The sequence below is a fragment of the Lygodium microphyllum genome, chromosome 2, assembly GCF_053477565.2.
Source record: "Lygodium microphyllum isolate KBCC chromosome 2, Lygodium_microphyllum_v1.1.10, whole genome shotgun sequence".
NCBI lineage: Eukaryota > Viridiplantae > Streptophyta > Polypodiopsida > Schizaeales > Lygodiaceae > Lygodium > Lygodium microphyllum.
Window position 1 is genome coordinate 174,220,334 of NC_141136.1, and position 19,376 is coordinate 174,239,709.

At 42.3% G+C, this 19,376-nt stretch overlaps 1 pseudogene; it reads right to left on the minus strand.

The window, feature by feature from the left end:
- Positions 1–8,355: 8,355 nt before the first annotated feature.
- On the minus strand, positions 8,356–10,174 carry LOC148040633 (putative glutathione peroxidase 7, chloroplastic pseudogene; annotated as a pseudogene).
- Between the last annotated feature and the right edge of the window lie 9,202 nt (positions 10,175–19,376).

Below are 19,376 nucleotides of genomic sequence, written 5' to 3' on the forward strand. Positions count from 1 at the left end.
GCACTTCCATGGTCAAGGGCAGTCACATTTTTGAATGTAGGATGCATAAGTTAAAGATGCAATAGTGCTAAGACTGTGTCCTTGTTGCATCACGCAAAGGATAGGGCATATAACATATAATGCACTTATGCAATAAATTCCTGCTTGTGTTTCGTGTATAAGGTAATCGTAGACGGTCATTAAATGATGTCTAAATAGTTGCAATGAAAGGAAAAGATTTATGAACTTTGGCAATAAAGCATATATTATGCAATTCGCATGCAATGATAGTTACATTTTAGGTTGCGATAAGCGATAAAAGAAGGATTAAATCAATGATGTATTCATTGGCATCTGGTCATGAAAGAATGATGCATCCATGCATAGAGTCCTTTTATCAAAGTTTGAAATTGGGAAAAGATGCATCTTCATTAAAATACTAAGGCTTTGAATTCGATGCATCAACGTAGGGTTTATAATAATTAGTTTTGAATATCAATTATTATAGTATAGGGCAAGGAAAAGAAAGATCACTGTAGATCCTATAGTTGCATAAAGGCAAAAAGGTCTATGGTCTTGAAAATGCATGGAATGATACATCTCACACATCTTGCAGATACTTACATCTTTTAGGGAAAGTAATTGCAAGTTTAGAAGAAAGTATTTGCATCTTGAAGGGGAAGATCATCTTTAGTTGTGGGTTGGTTAGATCAACTAAGTAATTCGCGTGTAATTGAGTAACTTACATGAAATTAATAAAAATATGATTGACGGTTACCTCAATGTGCTAGGTAGGGTTAAGCTATGATAAAATTCTACTTAGTATCGCACTTGGGATGCCGATTTAGTATTTTCAATCTTAAAAAGTTCTACCCACATTCACGAAATATTAGGGTTATCAAATCACCCGTGTAAGAATGATCTAGGGTTCTCACCCTAAGGATCAGTTGACCAAATGCTAGGACTTCCGCAAGGAATTTAGGGACCCTAGGGCCAAATCATTTATCGGCCTAGTAGGATTAGGGTTTTTGATTGGGGTCAATACGACTCCGAAACCCTATATCTTGTTTAAAGGTATTCTTGATCAGGAAATACCGTACGGTGAGAGATTTAGTCTCTCAAGCTAGGTACTAACACCTATCTCGTGCAACAAGATGCAAGGCTATATGCTCTTGCGTCTAAATCACAAGTTAGTACTGCTATACCTTAGATCAAGATTGTCGAGTTCTAATTACAAAGTAGTTTCTCTAAGGAATTGAGTAGTTGCCTTACTACAACACTCCCTCTTGGGAATTGTTTTGTCAAGTTTAGGGCAATGGTGATTGGCTAAGAAGCAAATTGACCAACCAAGTTAGGATGTTGGGGTTGCCCAGGATCTATTCGACTATAATATAAGGAAACCTAAGGTAATGACAATTTGGGGTCAATAGGGTATAAACCCTAACCCAAGGAAAAAGGGTAAACAAGCAACCCAGCTTGCTAAACCTTTGGGATCTTGCCTAGTCGCAAATGATCCAGGATCAAATGCTGGAAGTATTCGGGGAGAAGGAATCACATCTTAGCAGTTGGCCGTACAAACGACCACTGGAATGTTCGTGATTGTACTCTTAGGTGCACTATTTGTATTTCTTTGCTCAAGGAACTAATGCAGAAAAAATAGCTAATGCTTCAGGTTAAAAGCCTAGAGGGAGAGGTAGTATCAGTTACCTCCGACTGTCTGCCTGACCCTATCCAAGGGGGTTGTTAGAGCCGCGCCGAGTACGTGGACCGAACCCGCCGCAAGAGGTCTCTTTGTGGGTGCTGCTTGGAGCAAGAGAATGCTTGGATGCCAGGGGAGGCTCTGGCCGTAAATTCCTTGCCTCCGGATCCTGCACAAGAGGCTGATGCGACTCGAGATGGGATCTCGAGGCCCGTATACTAGTCAACGGCGGGCGGAGCTTGGAATAGCGATCCCTGAGGATTTCTGGGATAGCCTTCGGACAGGTTATTTGATGTATTCCAAAGACTATGATAAATAAAGATCAAATGTTGAAAAATGAACTTGCTTGATATTGTTTTTCTATGTCAGTGCCTAAGGTACGTGAAGGAACCAGTGTTTAATTGGTTAATTAAGAAAGCTATTTTTGCTTGTCAAACTAAATGCGATAGGTAATTAGATAACTAAGCAACTTGAGGAAAGTGCGGTGGACGTGACTCTGGGTCCATCCTATAGAAGGGTGGTCCCGGTTGGCCGAAAACTTTTCTCAAAGGAATTGACAGCAAGGTAACAATGACCTAGAATCAATAGAGTTAGAGTCTCGATTATGCTGTTTTAGAGGAAAGGAATGGGACTATGCCTTACGGGAAGAGAGCTCGAGCTTTGCATCCCTCTCGTTTCCCATTCTCCTTGAACCAAGTGTAGTATAAATCCACTTCGACCCTGATGTTTCTGCGCAACGTGGTTCGACGTCTGGGGCTCGACACTAGCTACTAAATATTTCGTGAATGTGGGTAGATCGTCTGGGGCTTCCATTTCATGGTAGACTCGGGAAGACCTTGATCGCAAACCCCGTGACATTCCTTGTGAGTGCCGGGCAGCGCTTTCTAGACTCTCTTCCTGATGGGCTGCTAAGACGTGTCCTACAAGTGGACAGGGGGACACGTTACAATTTAAGAAGGTTGATAGGGTAATGTGTTGGGTGCCAAACGTGAAGGGCAAGCAAGTGAACCCATCGAGGGACCTGCCAATGTCAAGGAGGTGAATCTAGCCTAGGAAGGGGAGACACCTCGACCTGTCTTTATTGCGGATGACTTGATGGAGATAGAAAAGACAAGTCATCCGCAATAAAGACAGGTCGAGGTGTCTCCCCTTCCTAGGCTAGATTCACCTCCTTGACATTGGCAGGTCCCTCGATGGGTTCACTTGCTTGCTCTTCACGTTTGGCACCCAACACATTACCCTATCAACCTTCTTAAATTGTAACGTGTCCCCCTGTCCACTTGTAGGACACGTCTTAGCAGCCCATCAGGAAGAGAGTCTAGAAAGCGCTGCCTGGCACTCACAAGGAATGTCACGGGGTTTGCGATCAAGGTCTTCCCGAGTCTACCATGAAACGGAAGCCCTAGACGATCTACCCACATTCACGAAACATTTAGTAGCTAGTGTCGAGCCCCAGACGTCGAACCACGTTGCGCAGAAACATCAGGGTCGAAGCGGATTTATACTACACTTGGTTCAAGGAGAATGGGAAACGAGAGGGATGCAAAGCTCGACCTCTCTTCCCGTAAGGCATAGTCCCATTCCTTTCCTCTAAAACAGCATAATCGAGACTCTAATTCTATTGACAGCAAGGTAACAATGACCTAGAATCAATAGAGTTAGAGTCTTGATTATGCTATTTTAGAGGAAAGGAATGGGACTATGCCTTACGGGAAGAGAGGTCGAGCTTTGCATCCCTCTCGTTTCCCATTCTCCTTGAACCAAGTGTAGTATAAATCCGCTTCGACCCTGACGTTTCTGCGCAACGTGGTTCGACGTCTGGGGCTCGACACTAGCTACTAAATATTTCGTGAATGTGGGTAGATCGTCTGGGGCTTCCATTTCATGGTAGACTCGGGAAGACCTTGATCGCAAACCCCGTGACATTCCTTGTGAGTGCCGGGCAGCGCTTTCTAGACTCTCTTCCTGATGGGCTACTAAGACGTGTCCTACAAGTGGACAGGGGGACACGTTACAATTTAAGAAGGTTGATAGGGTAATGTGTTGGGTGCCAAACGTGAAGGGCAAGCAAGTGAACCCATCGAGGGACCTGCCAATGTCAAGGAGGTGAATCTAGCCTAGGAAGGGGAGACACCTCGACCTGTCTTTATTGCGGATGACTTGATGGAGATAGAAAAGACAAGTCATCCGTAATAAAGATAGGTCGAGGTGTCTCCCCTTCCTAGGCTAGATTCACCTCCTTGACATTGGCAGGTCCCTCGATGGGTTCACTTGCTTGCCCTTCACGTTTGGCACCCAACACATTACCCTATCAACCTTCTTAAATTGTAACGTGTTCCCCTGTCCACTTGTAGGAAACGTCTTAGCAGCCCATCAGGAAGAGAGTCTAGAAAGCGCTGCCTGGCACTCACAAGGAATGTCACGGGGTTTGCGATCAAGGTCTTCCCGAGTCTACCATGAAACGGAAGCCCCAGACGATCTACCCACATTCACAAAATATTTAGTAGCTAGTGTCGAGCCCCAGACATCGAACCACGTTGCGCAGAAACATCAGGGTCGAAGCGGATTTATACTACACTTGGTTCAAGGAGAATGGGAAACGAGAGAGATGCAAAGCTCGACCTCTCTTCCCGTAAGGCATAGTCCCATTCCTTTCCTCTAAAACAGCATAATCGAGACTCTAACTCTATTGACAGCAAGGTAACAATGACCTAGAATCAATAGAGTTAGAGTCTCGATTATGCTATTTTAGAGGAAAGGAATGGGACTATGCCTTACGGGAAGAGAGGTCGAGCTTTGCATCCCTCTCGTTTCCCATTCTCCTTGAACCAAGTGTAGTATAAATCCGCTTCGACCCTGATGTTTCTGCGCAACGTGGTTCGACGTCTGGGGCTCGACACTAGCTACAAAATATTTCGTGAATGTGGGTAGATCGTATGGGGCTTCCGTTTCATGGTAGACTCGGGAAGACCTTGATCGCAAACCCCGTGACATTCCTTGTGAGTGCCGGGCAGCGCTTTCTAGACTCTCTTCCTGATGGGCTGCTAAGACATGTCCTACAAGTGGACAGGGGGACACGTTACAATTTAAGAAGGTTGATAGGGTAATGTGTTGGGTGCCAAACGTGAAGGGCAAGCAAGTGAACCCATCGAGGGACCTGCCAATGTCAAGGAGGTGAATCTAGCCTAGGAAGGGGAGACACCTCGACCTGTCTTTATTGCGGATGACTTGATGGAGATAGAAAAGACAAGTCTCGTTGCTCTCTTGCAAGAGTATATAGACATATTTTCTTGGTCCTTAGAAGAGCTTAAGGGGGTAGACCCGAGTGTAGTGACTCATAACATACCCATGACACTAGACGCAATGCCGGTCAAGTAGCGACCGTACCCTATGAATGCAAAACATGCTCATGTGGTCAAGGAAGAGATTGACAAGCTGATGAGAGTAGGATTCATCTACGAAATTGAGCACACATAGTAGGTGTCACCCATAGTCATTGTAATGAAGAAAAATTGAAAGATTAGAGTGTGCGTTAATTACAAGAAGGTGAACGTTGCCACTAAAAGGGACAACTACCCATTGTCATACATAGAGCACATGCTCGAGAGAGTGGCGGGCAAAGAGGTGTATAGTTTTCTAGACGGCTTCTATGGATACAATCAGGTACAAGTGCATCCTAATGATAGGCATAAAACTATATTTACCACTGAGTGGGGTGTCTTTGCCTACATAGTCATGCCCTTTGGGTTGACTAATGCTCTAGCCACCTTTCAATGCCTTATGTGCACTATATTGAAAGACATGCTGAGGAAAGAGTTAGAAGTCTTCCTAGACGACTTGTGTGTTCACTTGACCTAGAGAGAACACTTAGACAAACTCTGAGCACTCTTTGAACGGTGTCACCTATATCATCTCTCTTTGAATCCCTTAAAGTGCTAGTTCTAGGTAAAGCACGGATGTATCCTAGGGCACATGGTGTCAAAGAACGGCATCCTAGGACTTTTCAAAAGTCAAGGTTATTGTTGATCTTCCTCCCCCAATCAATTATAAGGGAGTTCAATGCTTCTTAGGACATACGGGGTATTGTCGGTGGATTGTGATGAATTATGCATTGATTGCTAGACCTCTATACAAATTGTTGATTATATTTGAATGGAATGGAGAATGCCAACACAGATATAAGGAATTGAAAAAGGCTCTGACCACATAATTGATTCTACGAGCCCCAAATTGGACCATTACCTTCCACGTGCATATTGATGCTTCGAAATTCACTATGGGGGCAGTGTTGTGCTAACCTTATGCTAGCCACTCCTTTCACTTTCTTTGTGGACCATCAATCCTTGCTATATTTAGTAAACAAACCTTGTGCTATAGGATGCATAGCTCAATGGCTCCTTCTACTTTTAGAATTCCACTTCTCTGTGGTTGTACAAAAAGGAAAGTAGCACTACATGACCGACCACATGTCACGCATCCCCACAAGAGAGGCAATTGGACAAGGCATCACCGATGAGTTGCCAGACATGTGCACTTGTTTAGCCTATCTAGTGAGAGAGATTTATTTCGAGCCTACTTGACACCATATTGGGCAAACGACATAGTTCGAGAGCTTGAGCATTGACTACTTGAATGATTAATGGAGAAAGCCCGACTTAGGCGATTTATCCTCAAGATACAACCCTATCAGTTGATAGGATGCCAGCTATATAGGCTAGGATAAGAAAAATTATTGCGTGGATGTGTATGTGAGCATGAGATGCATGATGCGCTCTGAGAAGTGCACAATAGAATTGCTAGAGGACACTTTAGCAGAGACACAATAGCCCGCAAGAAGGTGCCTCAACTGTGGTGGCCCACACTTTTTTGCAATGCGGTATGATTTGTTAAGCACTATGACAAGTGTTAGCGGACAAAGGTCCTGACGAATGAAATTCGGTATGGAAGCCTCTATATTATGCTAAACTCCCTTCTGCCAACAAAGTGAATGAGGTAAGGGCACCACCTAGTCATGGAAGAGCGGACTAGGACACTATGTAAGAGGGAGAGGAGCTTGTGAGGGAGAAGAGAGGAAAACTGAGAGAGAAAGAGAGAGAGAGAGAACTACAAAAAATAGATGAATCAATAAAACTTAAGAGGGCACAAGAGATGGAGAACCCTCAAGACATAACTAATATAGACAATATGGATACCAATAGCATGGGCTTATTACATTGTAGAGCATGCATAAGCTATAGTAAGGGAATGAAGTGCATAAGCTCATGAGAGAGAATGGGGAAAGCTCAATAGGGCTAAAGAAGGTCTCTTGGCTCTCTCTCTTGCAAATTACAAAGGAGAAGGCCTCTTTATATAGACCTTGAGGGTGTTTGGGGAGGAGGTTAAGATAGAATAGGAATTAACACCACCAAAGCTGCATTAAGGCGGTTACACCAATGTGGAAACTCCATCTAGATGTTTTGTTGACCAATTTTGTACTTAATCAAGTTCCATCATAGGTGAGTTGTCTCCATTCTCCCCCCCATAGCTTGAGTCCAAGAGTTCTCCTATAAAAAAATATAGAGAATCTTCATAAAATAAAATCATATCTAGCAATAATGGAGAGAGAGTAGTGAGAACTCATACATTACTACTATAATTAAGGATGATTTAAGGGTGATTTAGGAGGGGAATTCTAATGGTTTATTAGCTTGAGAGAGAGTACAAGACAGAGGAATGGGTTTGGAGTCTAATGAATGATGTTTTATGGAAGTGTTAAGTGTGGGGAATAAAGTGTGGGTGTGTATTAAATTCGGAGGTGGTCTCCACCATAGTTGGAAAAAGTTGGTGTCCACCATTTTGGCCATATATCCCGACTCGTAGCTCCAAAAACTTATAAAAACATACCAGCCAAAACTTTAGCTCATGCGCTACAACTTTCATGTTGAAAAGTTTTTTTGAATCGGAGTGGAAGTATTTTTTAAAAATCTTACAAAATCATGTGCCTGATTTTTCTTCCACTAATGCTTCCAAGAAGGGTCCCATTTGTTTGAATTATCATAAGGCTCCAAAGCCATGACATTATGAGCCTCACATGCCCTTTGGATGGCTCCAAATCCATTTTATCTATTTTCTTTTCACATTACACATTTTCCCTTCACCTTCCTCCATTGATCTTTACTCTTCACCCCCCCTTGGTAAACCGGTGTCGAAGGGTTTGTGAAAGCAATGTCGCAACCACAGAGGACCTTGAGTAATTTCAGGATAGAAGATCAATCAAGCGAGATCACAATTCAATTTAAAAGAATGTTTATTACATCTGGATTTGAAGCTTCTGATACAACCTGAAATCCTGAAGATGTGCTTCCAACACTCTGTTAATCCACTTCAGTTTGCCACTTAAGCCATAGTGCAAGCAACTAAAGCAATTCAAGCTTCTTCCTCTCAATAACACTTTTCGTTCAAAATCAGATATCCTTCCAAGAGTTAAATAAACCTCCTTCCACTGATGAATATTGTCAAGTATTTTCTGAAGTTGATACATGCGATCAACCAAAGATGAAAGCTCTTGTGAGACTCTCTTTTCTGCATTAAAAATTCAGTTTCTTCCTCTTCTTTGACAACAGCAACATTCTGAATTTTATAGTTATTATCATAAATCAAAGACCATATGTCTTCATACCAAACATGTATTTTACCGCTCAAACATTCCACATTCTACAATTCATGCAGAGTCGATGGATATAGAGCTCTATTTGCAGAGGAGAAATGGAGGGCTCGAATCGTTGAACAACTTGCCCATTCTTGTCCACCAAAAACTTTGCAAAGTTCCACTTTATGTTGTCACCAAATGAACTCCCAAACAGCCCCGAGCTCTTGCTTGATTTGAGAAATTTATAAATGGGAGCGGTATTGATACCATTTACATCAACTTTGTCAAATATGGGATACTCTGCCTTAAACCTTGAGCATGCAAACTCCTTGATCTGTTGATTTGTTCCAGGCTCTTGCCCTCCAAATTGGTTGCATGGGAATGCCAAGATTTCAAACTCTTGCCCCTTCAATTTTTTTGTACAGCCTTGCTAGGTCTGTGTAATTCGATGTTGTTAGGCCACTGCAGATGATGAACTGTTTGACTGGGACAATCTAGCCTTCTGAAACCCCTACTGAGAATAGGTGGTAATCCTATGGTCAAGTATGAAAATTCATCACTGAAACTCCCGCAATCGGCCAAGCGGCCTACCATCACAATGTGTGCATGTGGTTTTACTTGAGCAAGTACATTCTCAATCCAGAAGATGAAAGGATTAGATGGAGCAACGGTATGATAATTTCACATGCTGTAATGCAGCCAAAAAGGCGATGCAAATGGCACGGACAATGCAGTTCCCAGACCGATGCTACTGGGCAGGAAAACAAAAATGCATCACAAGCATGAAGGTGGCCCGGTTGTTGTGAACCCACCAACGAGAGGCAACATTGACAATGAGCAGGACTTTGCCTCTGTATTTGCTCAAGCTCACATCTTTGCGGTCAATGTCCTTGACGGTGAAATCGTAGATGTTCTTCTGCGCAAGGGCTATGAGAGGCGTGGAATGCCTCCTCTTGATGCTCGATGAAGCTGAGGCTGAGGTTACGAGAGGGCCAGGGCCACAGAAGAAGCCGGACGCAACAGAGGCACAGGAGAGCCAGCTAAGAACGTGAGGAAAGCGAAGGGCTGCTGGCCTGTACCTGATAGTAGCATTGTTAATGCTGGCTCTCGCATCGCACACTGATGAGGCAAGAATAGCGATGGAGGTGAAGCCGTGGAGTTGGCGGCTTAATGCTGCAGGCTCTGGTAATGACGGTCAATAGGTGGGCCTCCTTCTCTCACCCAGCTGATTTCAGTCTTGTCTCTGGTAATGACGGTCAATAGGCGAGCTTTGTCGGAGCTCCAGAAGTGCAACGTGAAGGTGTTTGCAATGTCGAATGATTCTGTGGAGCATCAGAAGTCTTGGATCTAGAACATTGAGGCATACAATTCTGTCTCTGTCTCTTTCCCAATACTGGCAAACCCCCAACAAAAACGTTACATCCTTTCAGCTCCTCCTTCTCCCCTGTTTCGAACGCAGAACTCGCCTTCTTGGTTCTTCCCCCCCAAAATAGCTCCAAAAGCTTCTCTTTTTTCTTCCCTTCCACAATAGCTTCCTCCTTTCCCCAAAACAGGATTCGCCTCATCTCTGAATGGAACGGCCTTGCCTACTTGCTTTTTCCCCATTTTAATAGCATACCACGTAACTTAGGACCAACTTCAGCAGAATTGTAGAAAGCTACAACTGCTCTTTTCTCCATGGTTCTATCCTGTGGGTCTGAAACTCGTTCAGAAAACATCCGCAGATTGAGGTATGGTGCTAAGTTGACAATTGTCTCAACTGCATTGGTAACTAATTCTTCATCTTCTATATGGTGATCTTCCATACATTGGATTAAGGTTTCTAAACAATGGCGATGCTGAGCCATGAAAATCTCATTTTCAGGCATGAACGAAAAATTCCGGAGAACATTCGAAGCAGCAACAGCACATAGCTACCTCTCAGCACGGCCCTTTTTATCCAAGTTAAAAAACTCTTCTTCATCAAGCCAAACTTCAAATCCTTTTCTTGGAATTTCCTTATCTACAGTCGCATCATCTGCACCAAGGCTCTCATGCAGAGACCATCGTTCATTAGCGAGTCGCAGACGATAATCCATATTGACTTCCAGATCTTTTGTACCCATACTACTGCCATTTCACACATAGAACATCCAGTTGTAGATGTTAGAAACATCCTCACGAAGCCCATAATCGACGTATCTTGAAATAAGTGTAGCCCATGAGATTGCATCTCGAGTTTCCAGTCTCCCAAAACTCCTTGTTCTTCTTCGTCTTTAGCATAGAATAAAAGAGCAAACATAACATCTAAATATGTACAAAGTACCAAATCCCATACACAACTTTTGAGTGGTTTACACACCTCGAATGCGCAGCAATACGACACCGGTCCATGCAATCTTTCCATCCAGTGATTTCTTGGATTTCCCAAGAGGTTGTTCCCACCCTCTTCTTTATTTCAAACATCCAAATGTACAAAAAATCAACAAAGTGTTAGACAAATATTTTTTTGTGATTTTCTCGGATCATATAGCCCCCTCCCCCCCTAACATGGCTAGAGGTATTTATGCCTCTAGACACTCTTTGGTATCTTGAGTTGACCCCACCCTAATGTGATAGGGTTTTATGCGCCATCCATTTACCCTGGTCTTGTGCACTTTTCCCTCAATGTCTTGAATTTTATAGGATACATTGTTGAATTTTTCTGTGATCCAAAACGGTCCCTCCCACCAGTAGAGAAACTTGCCATCCTTTCTTTTATCAAAGCGATTGTCATATCGAAGCACTAAAGATCCCTCCTTGATGTTTTTATCTGTTAGCTTCTTGTTGAACTTTTCTCTACACTTCTCAGCTTCCTGGAAGTAGTGGTTGATGGCTTCTTCACGATCCAATTGTAGTCTCTCTAGGTCTAGTAATCTTTGATGTAACTTCTCCTTTTGAGAGCCTACTGTGCCACCTAATACCCGAAGGCTAGCTAATTTCACCTCAATAGGCAAAAGAGCCTCTTGTCCATAAACTAGATGAAAAGGTGTGAACCCTAACATGGTTTTGAAGGAGGTTCTGTAAGCCCATAGAGCTCCACTAAGGTGCTTGTCCCAATCACGGGGCCTTGAATGTACCTGTTTACTGATGATTTTACAAATCATTCCATTTACCTTTTCCACCAATCCATTGCATTGAGGGTAGTAAGTGGTAGAGTGTCGTCGTTGAATATCTAGGTTTTGCATGAGTTTACCCACCACATTAGCTCTAAATCCTGGTCCTCTATCTGATAGTATTTCAAGAGGGGTACCAAACCTACAACAAATGTGGTCAAATATGAATTTACTCACTTCCTTATCAGTGATTCTTCTAGTTGGCATAGCCCCGGCCCATCTAGTCATGTAATCTACCCCCATTATAATATACTCTTTTCTTGATGAAGTGCGTGGTAGAGGCCCCATGGAATCAATTTCTCACTTCTCAAAGGGTCCATAAACCTTGATTGGGGTTTGGGGTTTTGCTATGAGCTGTCGTGGTCCTGATTTCTAACATTCTTCACATGTTTGACACCAATATTTGACATCTCGGTGTAGACTGGGCCAAGTAAAGCCGTCTTGTAGAACCTTTCTACTTGTGATGTTGTGTGCAAAGTGGCCTCCACACACATCATCATGGCAAGCTTTTAATATTTCTTCAATTTTCCATTTTGAAGGCATTTTCCTAAGCACACCATCCTTACCAAGACAACACAAACTATCATTTACCATGCAATATCTTGTAGCCTTCCAAGCTAGCCACTGTCTTTCTCCCTTAGTCAGGTGTTTGGGAGCTTCTCCTTGCTCTAAGAGGTGTAGAATATCTTCTAAGTCTTCCTTGCCTTGCTAAGTGGGGGTTTGATAGCCATTGCTCCCACCATTGACTAATTCAACTTTGATGATGCTAGATGGTCAGCATCCTTGTTTTGGTCTCTTAGCACATGATGTACTTGTGCCTCCCTAAATCTTCTCATCAGATATTTGGCATCTCTCATTTTACTAGAGAGGTTTGTATTTTTGCATGCCCATGTACCTTGCATCTACCTTACCAACAGCATGGAGTCTCCAAAAGCATTCAACCTCTCGATTGAATTACTAAGAAACCAACAAAGACCATGAATTAAAGCTTGATATTCTGCCTCATTGTTAGAGTGGACACCTTCCAAGATGATTCCTTCACTATATATTTTCTCTCCTAAAGGAGAGAAAACAACAATGCCTATGGCTGCCTTATCCTTAGTTCTCTTGTATGTACTATCAAAGTAGAGACTATAAGTATCTACAAGAGTCTTTATGGATGGGGGGTGGTGAAAGGTCCTTTCTTTTCACCTTGAGATTTTTCTCATAGCACCTATTTGTCAGAATATCAGCCAGGCATGCTCGAGTTGTTTTTTTAACCTGCAATGTATAATCAAACTCTTGAAGTCGGACCACCCACTTTGCTATTTTGTCAGAGATTTCCATATGTTATAGTGCATAGGGAAACATATCCTCCACAGTGATAATCACAAACCTCTTTGGAAGAAAATATGGCCGAAATTTGGTTACTGCAAACATGAGGGCCAACATTAGTTGTTCCATGGAGGTGTAAGTCTTCTCTGATGCTTTCATGAGGTGGCTGGCAAAATACACAGGCCTCATGAAGGATGTTTTTGGATCTTTTTGTAGGAGATCAGCACCAATGGCCTCTTCTCCCACGCTAGGGTTTACAAAGAATTTTTCTTCCCAACAAGGCTGGAGGATTATAGGAAGTGACTCCAACATTTTCTTTATCTCCTTAAAATGTCCTTCACTTTGTTCACTCCATAAAAGTGTTTCTTGGCATGTTAGTTGCTACAGGGGATATATGGCCTGAGAGAGTAAGTGTATAAATCTACCCAAATATCTTAGCTTTTGTAATAAGGAGACTAATTGTTTGATGGAGGTTGGGGAAGGTAGAGCTAGCAATGTTTCTACCTTTTTTGGATCTACCTCAATTCCTTTAATTGACACTACATGCCCTAGTAGTGTAACCTTGCTTTCCCCAATGTAATATTTATCCTTATTTAGTTGTCTACCCAACCTAGCTAAGTGAGTAAATCCTTCATCAACCTTGAACACCATATTGGGGAATATGGGAATTTCCCATAAGTTTGGGACACGTGATCAAATATTTGGATTTATCATAACTTGAACACTATAACTCCAAATCGAGTGCTCTATAGCTCAACAGATTCCATTTTTCAAGCGCTTTCCAATGATAGGTCACATCATATGGTTTTAAGAAAATTATGGGAGTGTTATCTGGGTGTGATGGGACCTAAAATGGGCCGGCACTAGCTATAGCACTAGCCGGACCTCATGCTCATGACACAAACACCCTCACGGCCTCGCGGACCAGGAGTGTCAATCTAATGCTAAAGGACAAACTGCCCTAAAACTTAATTCATGCGTTTATAGTTTATAGTCCAACATTTCCCTGAAACTCCTCAGAGGGAGATCCCAAAGCACTTAGGCATACGCCTCGTCACACACACATAGGAGGCACTCCACCGAACGACTAATAGTCGGAGCCTCACTGCAACTCTCCTACATCGCAGGAATTGGCCCTTTGATGCGCTGTTAAACATATAACACAAACGAGCACAAACTCCTCTCAAGGTACCAATATTTTACGTTCCAGGATGTACTGTTCCTCACTACACTTTCCCCTTAGGACCCAACGACTAACCTATAGCTTGGGACATCCTCTCACGCTCATCGTTAGTCACAACCTAAGGAAGACAGGTGCCATGCATCCAAGAGGTTTTTCTGATACCTTTTAATTATTATGCTTAATGCAAATCGTGCATGGCTATGTGCTCAGACAAAAGAAAGATCAGCATCGTGCATAGTGCATAAAGCATTCTTTCGATGAATTTCACTAACGCGTGCTGCGTTGAAAGGAGACATCGAGCCATGTACTCATGCTACCATCCTCTTTATTTAAACCGTTTCCTTTATGCCAAGTGCAATGCATAAATCAAAACTTTTATTTATCTTTCAACATTTCAACCCCTTTTCATCCAACTCTTAGCATTTCGCATCATTGATCGGTTAGATAGGGTTTCTATGCATTTCTCCCTTTTAAAAGAACAATAAATACGCACAAAACATAGAAACAGGGACAAACCAAGACCAACCTCATAATTTTCCATCGTTATACATTGCACAAACATAGATATAATTTTCCCTAATTTTCCTCAGCCCATTTTCCATTTTTCCCTAATTTTAAACCTATTTTTTTTATTTTTTAGGCATTTTTTCCTATTTTTCTTTAATAAATAATGACTTAAAATGAAAGTTGATTGTGGGTTGTGGCCCTTAAGTTCATTGATAGCAAAAACTCAGATTTAGTTGGTGTGGCATATCATATTTCTCATTTATATAGCAAAAAACCCCAATTTTACCCTTAAAACGCGTGTTTTTCATGCATTTTAACACTAATTCTGGTCATGTAGCCTTATTTTTTCTGATTTTCAGAGCATAAACTGATTAAAATCATGGGAAACAATGTCATAATGAACTTTCATCCCATATGAACAAGATTTCATAAAGCAAATAGCATAAAAAGATAATTTTTCTTCATAAAAATAGCATTATCTCTTATTTTCAGGTCTCGGTTCCTCGGTCTTGATTACGGGACTGATTTTCAGCATGTATTTAATGCTCAGAATCCTCAAGAATAGCACTCTTCAAGTCTTCATCCATCCGGAAGCAATCCGATCTCATCCGGACAAGCTTTCCTTCACTATTCTTCATTGTCTTCTTCCACACAAGAACAACCCGTTAAGGGAGAGAGAGGGAGGAGAGAGAAAGACTGAAATCGGAGATTTCCATCCAGGCTACCATTTGATGGGTGAGAGGCGGCGATAGAGTTAGCATCCAGGAGGGAATCAAGCCCCATAGTCATTGGGGGTGGTTGCTCACAGGCTGGAGAAGGCATGATCAACAATGATATGTAATTTTCGGGCACATACAGGCGCCTACATCTCCACATTTTTTTTATGCTACCCCTCCAAACTTTCATGTGACATTTAAATTTTGGGCTCCCAAAGGTCACTTGCCCATTTGGCCAACCCCTTCAAATCTTGCCCATTTGTTGGCCATTTCCCCGTCCGGTGTCCAAATCGAGTGCTGTAAATTTCTGCGCATTCGGCTTGACATCCCGCATTGGCCAGCAACTCCTGATAACCCACACCGCAGTCTAAAAATTTATCAAAAATCAAAAAGTGTCGCTTGGGTGCCTTTATAGCACTTGATGCTTAAAATCGTCTTAGCTGGAGCCGCCGCCTTCGACTCTGAATATTTTTCCCTTGATATTCGTAATTTTTAGCTTTTTTAAAGCACTTCTCGGCATTGAAACTCCGCTCTCAGGGTGCCACCTTTTTAATTTTCAAAAAATGGAAATTGGGAGATTCCCAAACTCACTAACATTGTGTTCTTGCGTAGATGTATGTTCCCTGAGCTGTAAATACAAAAGTCATCTATGAAAACCCTTATGGACTTACCAAAGTAAGGTTGGAAGACCATATTCATGAATCGTTGAGAAAGGTTGCTGGGGCATTTGTGAGACCAAAGGGCTTGACCCAAAAGGCAAAACAGCCCCATGGTGTGATTAAAGTGGTCTTCTTTTGATCCTCCTCTGCAATGGGAATCTGGAAGTAGCCAAAGTAGCCATCACACACTGTATACCGCTCATGTCTCACTACTTCATTCAAGATTTCATCCTAAAATGGGAGAGGAAAGTGGTCTCTCTTTTTTACAGCATTTAATGACTTGTAATCTATGCATACTCACCACTTACCATTTTTCTTTTGCCTCACTACTATTGGGAAGACCCATTCTGAATCTCCCACTGGATATATGAATCCTGCATTTAAGAGTCTCTTCACCTCCGTCAACAGTGCATCTTGTTGCACAACTCCCAATCTTCTCAATCTTCGTACTACAGGTTTGCTTCCTTCTTTGAGTTGGATGTGATGCTTCACTACAGTGACACATGTAATGTGAGTATAATCAGAAATAAACAATGATGCATGCTTCTTGAGAACATTCACATAACCCTCCCTTTCTTCATCCTTTATATCCTTGGATATCATCTTCTCTAGGCTAGCATCCCACACTTCTTCTCCTTGGATTCATGGGTTATCTTGTGATGAGGTAGGTTCCTTTAAGGTGATGCCCATAACTTCAAGAGTGCTAAAACTCTCTCCACTTGAACTCTCTTCCTCTTCTACCGATGAGGAACATCCACTTGAGCTCCACTCATCGGTAGATGTTTCTAGTTCAAGGTTCTCTTGGCGCCCACTCTTCAAGTTGTAAACCACCTTTTGATTGTGGCCACCCACCTTACGTGGCCTCAACTCTAGATCCCCTGTTGCCCAATCTTGCCTAGCTCCGATGCCCATAAGCCAAGGACTCCCTAGGATGAGGGGATATCCTTCTCCCTTTACTGGCATCACATAAACATCCACTATTGTAGTGATTCCAAAAACAAAAACTCTCAAAGGTTTCACTATACCCACACATGTGACCGCATCATTGTTGGCCATCTTTGCCCTAAAGGTTGAGGATTCCATTACTTCTAAGCCTAATTGATGCATAAGGTTTTCTGTCATGACACAAGCCTTTGCTCCACTATCGATGTATGTTTTTCGAATCCGTTGACCTTTGATTTGAGCGTCCACTAAAGGCACTATATCTTTGAGGCCATATGCCTTGATTACACTAACCATTTTACCTTGCCTTGCCCTTGTGCTTACCATTTTTTACCATTGTCATCGTAGCTTTGGAGATGCATGAAGTAGTTGTGGCCAAGTAATTTTTGGCCCTTGAGAGCTCACATTTGCTATCAGATCATAAGGTTGTGTCCGAGAACCCAAAGGGAAGTCAAAGATATCAATTTTAGACCTAGTTTGAGTTTTTCTCTTCTTCCCTTCATATATAGGTACCCGTGATGTACTTGCCTCATTGATTGCTTCCTTGCTTGCCTCATTTTAGACACATATACACTTGATAGGCATGGTCTCGACTACATCTACCTTCATCTTACCTCTCACTATTTTTATGACATTAACATTTGGTTGAACAGCAGGGGTTTCAGCTTGAACATAAGGTGGTTGTAAAATTGCAAGTTGTGACTGCTCTTGCTCTTGAGTCCTAACACGAGGAGGGCTTACTTTTTGTCGAGGACATCTAGCAGGGTGATCATATCTTCTAGGGTGAGGACAATTGTACATGCCATGTTCATTTTCTCCACAGTTGTAACACATCTCCCTTGCTTGTCGCTGCATTTGTGGTCGATTCCCACCATTCCCTCGATAGGTCTTCTTGCACCTTGCACAAGATTCACTTTCAAACCCTCTAGTTGTTTGGTAAGATTGTTTATTTTTTGGATCATGTCTTCTTGACCTCTAACAAGGCCTGGTGTATTAGATACATTTGGGGGAACTTGACAGGCCTCCATAGTTGTGATGTTGTTTCCCAAAACTGCTTGGCTAGCTTGGGCTTGGTAGAGAATCTTTCGATTCTTTTCCCTAGTGATTCTCCAAGCATCTTCAAAAATGTTTGGAAATTTCACCTTTACCTTCTCCTTGAGCAAGGGGTACAAACCTGAAATAAATCGATCCTTTTGAAGGCAGTTTGGAGCTCTCTCACCAGGATTCAGTGAGTCTGACCACTGCCCCCAAAGCTTCAAAAACCCTTCCTCATAAGTTGCATAACCATAAGGATCACTTTGATGGAGGGCCAAAAGTCGTTGCCATAACTCTTCAGTTGAGTTAGTTTGTTGAAATCTCTGCAAGAAAGCTACCTTCAATCCCTCCCATTCAGCTCTTTGGGCCAAATTTAGAGTTTGGAACCACATTCTAGCTTCTTCCTTGAGCACCAAAGGAAAATCCCTCAACTTTAATGCTTCATCATCCTTCCCAGAGATAAGGAAGGCCATCTCAAGGTTTTCTAAAAAATCCATTGCATTTTTTCCATTGCGCCCAAAGAAGCTTGGAAATGCCATGTTGCCTTAGTAGAGTACAAAGATGAACACGTCTAGACTTAAGTTGTATTTCATGAGGGGAAGGATGAATGGGTTCACAGATGCATTGATTTCAGCAAGACGTCTAGGCTCCAGTATGCTTCTAATAATGCCTTGGAATCTAAACTTTGTGTTGGCTACAATATGCACAGTTTGCATAGCAAGAGCTTGGATTGTCCATACAACTCGCGGTGATTCATGAGAAACTATTATAATAAAATAAAGACATGTACATTGAAGGATGCATTGTGGTCTAGCATTGGGAAGATTATAGGTTCTGGTGATACAAGAATCTCCCTTAATCTTTCGGCCCCAAAGTACATGATAAGACACTGCTGGAAGAAGATCTTCCTATTGATGCATACATTAACTCAAATGTTTTGTATAGAGTGGAAGGTGTAGAGATTCAGGCCATTATTATTATTCATGAGTGGAGACTACTTAAGGGAGTAGAGGGAATGCACTTTCTTGAATTATAAAGGGTTTTTTCCAGAGTGTTTCTTTCTGGAACCCACCAACTTTGCTATACAGAGAATTTGCTCACCAGTGATTGTTCTTATCTTAGTGTGTCCATCCTCGGCAACATATATTTCATAAGGTGTGATCGCCACCTTTTCAACCACACCCAATCTTTGAGCTAGAAACAGTTGAAGGTAGTCTCCATACTTTGTACCTCTACAAAAATCCACACCGTTCATGCATAGTTGTCCTCCTTTGATGTGGATTAGGCCAGAGAGAGAGGGATTTGATGATTTGGAGACGAGGACCTCTTGAAAGGGCCTTCACTTTGTTTGCAAAACACTCACCACAATTATGAGAACTTAGCAATTAATGGCAACATGATTTTTTCCATTGTGAGAAAATAGAATTTCTAAGGTGAACACCTTTTACATGCATACGTGCCATCATCCAATAGGCATACTTCCTTTCTTGGGCTTCCTTAGGAGACCATTGTGGCAGTCGTGGACTTCAACCAGCTTCAAAAAGAGTTGGTGAAGGCGTTGGAGAAGAGCCACTTGGAGC